General features: G+C 30.5%; 1 long non-coding RNA gene across 1 annotated transcript; it reads right to left on the minus strand.

Moving 5' to 3' along the window:
• Nucleotides 1–237: 237 nt before the first annotated feature.
• On the minus strand, nucleotides 238–3,222 carry LOC141639447 (uncharacterized). Its single transcript, XR_012542530.1, has 2 exons — nucleotides 2,740–3,222; nucleotides 238–1,304 (listed from the first exon to the last, which is right to left on the minus strand). It is a non-coding gene; the product is annotated as an uncharacterized LOC141639447 (long non-coding RNA).
• Nucleotides 3,223–5,062: the final 1,840 nt, after the last annotated feature.

The following is a 5,062-nucleotide window of genomic DNA, read 5'->3' on the forward strand; positions in this document are numbered from 1 at the left end:
AAGATGAATATAGAGGAAGTAGGATATGATGATAGCTAGAAAAAGGGGAAGTTTACGCTCTCCAGGGAGAGAAAAGCTCTCTAGAAATTTTAGAGAGAGAGTATTCTGCACACTGTTTTGAATATATAAACGCCTTGGTTTGGATGCTGAAAATCCAAATTCAAGATTATGCTCAAACGTGAAATCATCATTATATATAAAAGAGGAATGATAAAAAGCTGAGGTGGCACAATCTCCTTTGAGAATTAAGGTAATGCAGCCCTCATATTCAACCTCACAAAATCAGTTTTGTTTAAGCCAATCACGGTTTTGCAATATGGCCACATCAGCACAAAAAAAATAAAAATCAAAGTCCAATTAAATCTGACGTAACTTTAACCTAACCCCTTGTCATTCTCTATGCTACTTGAGAATGACAATGAACAATTAGTCTGATGCAATTAACCGAATTACATATTCCCAAGAGACTCCATGAATTTTCCGGAACACAAGCCTTTCTCCTTCCCAATATACTTTATAATTACAAATGAAAATAGCCCAATAAACACATCATTGTCTTCATTTGCTAACAGTATAGATCAGTTTTCATCACTTTCCAACCTGTAAACAAAGTATAGATCAGTTTTCATCACTTTTCAATAATTTCAAGCAAATTTCTTCTATTTCTCAAATGGCAATTGCACCACTTACTATTAGTCAACTCAAATATAGAGTAAGGCTTACGGAAATGAATGTTAGAGTGGTGCACAAGTGGTCAAGGCCGGAATTCATCAACAAAAACAAGAGTGAAGATAAGAAGAAAACCGAAGCCATTGAACTTTTGTTTGTTGATTCAAAGATATGTCTATTTTTTTTCCTTTTTATATTTTAAAATAATGCTAATCATTTTTATCATTAGCATATCCACTCGACACCACCAAGATATAGAGAAATGCAAAGGGTTACAAACTTCCTCTAAACTACATTTTAATATCCTTGCACCACTCGACACCACCACGATATAGAGAAATGCAAGATTAAGATTTAAGAAAATTTTGTCCTAGACTTTTAAGTTGATGCAAGATTAAGATTTAAGAAAATTTTAAACATCTGTAATTAACGTATAATTTATAGTATGAAAAAAAAACTATCTATTTTTTGACAGATAACAATATAAATTTCCAACAACAAAAGTTTGTGAATTTAGCGAAATAGATGTAAAGGAAACTTATCTTTTATCACATAAGGATGGCTACAAAATCTTCAAAGATAACTGCTTCAACACCTTTCGACTTGGAGTCTCATTCGTTACTTAACATCATCGCCTCAAATTATTCACAGAAAAAAAAAAATTAGTCAACCTGTACAATTACTCAACATATTCTCAATCATAACTGTAAATCATAGTTTAACGTGCTACAGTTTTGACATATTTTCACATAACCGAATTGAATTCGTCAGATTGACATTAGCAAATTTCCTTATAAATAACTTAAAACCCATACAAACCTGAATGTTTATCTTAATTCCACCTTAGAAAGCTCAACAGATACTCATCTAGCACAAACTATCATGTAAAATTGATGTACAACATATAACAACCTTATCGATATATTGTTATTTAAATACAAAGTATTCAGTTATAAATCCATTACACACTTTATACAATGTTACATAACCTCCTCGAATAAATCTCATATCATTATCTTCACCCAAATTAAACAAACCCCATCCAAATATCCAATTATCCAATTATCCAACACTAGAGAAAAAGAAAGGAATAAAACCCTAATTTAATCAATCCATCAAATCCATTAATCAAATTTTATCAATCATCTATATATATATATATATATATATATATATATATATATATATATATATATATATATATATATATATATATATATATATATATATATATATATATATATATATATATATATATATATATATATATATATATATATATATATATATATATATAAGAGGAATGATTATCAATCATTTTAAAAAAAGATCTCAATTTTCTATGACCACTTCACAATTAATAGACACTCGAAAATTAAGAATACCCTTAATTTTATCAATTAATTTCAAAATTTTAAGACAATCAGAAAGTCTGTTGATGAACAAAACTTCCACACATTAAGATCTTAGATTAAGAAAACCAGAAATGAATACAATTACTCTATACTGCATTTAATCATCGAAACAGCTAAATGATAGTCAACATCCTAACCAAAATTAATCTGATTACTCCGTATTATTTCCTCCGTACCAACCATTTGTCTAGCTTTTATATTTTTTGAAAACGGTATTTTAATTGGAGGTAAACCGATTGGATTTAAGAATCGATCAAAATAAACTAAAAAAACCAATAACTACAATCTCAAACTGCAATCAACAAAAAATACCTCCGATTAAAATACAATCGGTTTACCTTGATGATGTTGCGTGATATTGCAGTTTCAGAATCGAGTATTTTTTAACATAACATACAATCTCAAACCGATTGGATTTGAGAATCGAGTATTTTTTAACATAACATTTCGAGGATTATATCACGCAATCAACAAAAAATACCTAAAATCACACAACATCATCAAATCAAATAAAAAATCAATCAAAATACATCAAGCTTCCACACATGAAGATCTCGAAATTTTTGAAGATCATCTACTTATTCTCGAATAAATTTGCCAAAGTGAAAATAAATAAATAATTATAAGAACTCAAATAAATTATCAACAAACCGACCTTAATTTCTTCAGATCCATCGTTTTCACAGACTTGGACTAACCACCATTTTCTTCCCTCATTAAGTGCATCAAATGGTAACATGCAATCATAAAAAACGTGTAAATCACAATTTGCGATTATAACAGTAATTAGAAAAAGGAAAAAAATTCGAAAAAATTGAGTTAATGATCACCTTTTCATTGCATGTACCCAATCTTCAGTTTTTCGAAGCAATCTCCGGAAAAATCTCCTTCATCTTCAATTTTTTTGCTACGAATCTACCAATTTTCGCAATTTTGATCACGAAAATTGGTTTTTGTTAATTGAAATTTATACTGAAATGTAACACTGAAAAGAAGGAGGACGAAATGAAGAGAGAAGAAGGGAAATGGAAGAACAAAATGACGGTGATGGTAGTCGAATTTTCATTTTTTGGTTTTCACTCTGAGCTGAAATGGAGATGAAATGGTTTGGTGAGGGAGATATGAGGAGAGAGGTAGATAAGATAAGGTTGGTTCAGTTTTTTTTAGTTTTTTTAGTTTTTTTTTCTAAAAGAAAATTTAAATTAACTATACCTACTTTACGCAACAATTTGGTCTACTCGATTTTCAGTGTTTTCATTTTGTGAAAAATTCATTTTATTAATTTTACTTACGTCATTAATTTTTCATATCCTAAATATATCAGTTATAACTTATATAATTTTCTTACTTAAATCTTCGTTAAACGTTTCATGTTTACTATAGAATTACGGGTATTCCCCCTATTCACATTTTCATTTTTTTTACCTTATTCTTTATTGTCAACAATATTTTAAAATGTCCTTATATATATTTATTGTTTTTTATTTTTATTTATAAAAATCTGTACATTTTCATAAAATTACATAATCGATTATCTAACAATTGTAATTTATCGTCTCCTTTAAAAAAAAGTATACAACCCCGTGAATTTTCACGGGTGTTACACTAGTTATAGATGAAAGTGGGAAAACGAGCTGTTAGGTTGACATTGAAGGAGTTATGTCCGCTGTCCTATACGAATTAATTTATTTGAGTTTATATAGTTGTTATGCCTTGCTAGAGGCCAATATTTGTTTGACACTTAAATGGTTTACGTGTCTGGTAGTCTTAAGTGGCCTGAGCCTATTGGGTCACACACAAAAGGTACGGGATTAGTATAATTGTAAGTCTTACTTATGATAATACTAATAGGGCTCTAATATGAATTAGGCCCGCGCTAAGGATATGGTTAGTAAGATAACCTGATGTATATCACTATTATAAAAGAAGGTTTGTATGACAAACCTAAGAATCTGATTCATTTCATTAGTCTGACATATAGTGAGAAACACAAGTCAGAGAAAAGTTTTCTCTAAGGCTGTCTTGTTCCCTTTAAGTACTATCATACAAGGAGGAGCATAGTACCTGTGTGGATAGCGGTATAGACATCACAATTGGGGTCCTTCTTATTCATCTGGGTTATCATCGGATTCATACCGCTACAAACTTCTTATAGTATTGATTATTCCGCTGCGCTATAATGTATGTACCGATTCATCTTATTTATCTACTCTATCCTATTCTACATAACCTTCCATCTTTCCTTTTCATCTATTCACAATAGCTTCCACATTTCCTTATTTAGTAAAGTTTTATACTTATTTTAATCACCTTACCCCACAATAATACCCACCTCATCCCACAACAATACTTATTTTAATCAACTTACCCCACAACAATACTTATTTTAATCACCTCACCCACAATAATACCCCACAATACCTTCCCTCTCTCCAATTACTTAACCCCACTACAATACTTTACCTTATTTTAATCCATCTCCTTAATTCTAGTATCCCTCATGAATAGGGAGGTTTATCTAGAATAGGAGGGAGTATATTGTTTGGATTAATACTTGCAACATGATCCAGGCTCATAGGGTGTTCAAAACCCTACAGTTACCCCTGGCAAAGCTGACCCGACCTTATAAGGCTAACTCGAAACCCGAAAGTGATCCGAATTTTCTTGACCCGAAACCCGAACTGACCCGATCTGACCCATACCGGACCCGAACCTTGAATGACCCAATGTTGATCCAACCCAAGATGACCCGACCTGAAATGACCCGACCCATAATTGACCCGATTCAAAATGACTTAAAGTGACCCAAAATGTGTAATACTCCGTATTTTATAATTATATAAATAATATTATGTCATATTTTATGTGGGTTATTTATGAGATGGAATAATAATATAATAATAATAATAATAATAATAATAATAAGTTACAACGATAATAATAATACGTAATACGATACATGTATAATATACGTATAC

This window comes from Silene latifolia, unplaced genomic scaffold (genome assembly GCF_048544455.1).
Source record: "Silene latifolia isolate original U9 population unplaced genomic scaffold, ASM4854445v1 scaffold_396, whole genome shotgun sequence".
NCBI lineage: Eukaryota > Viridiplantae > Streptophyta > Magnoliopsida > Caryophyllales > Caryophyllaceae > Silene > Silene latifolia.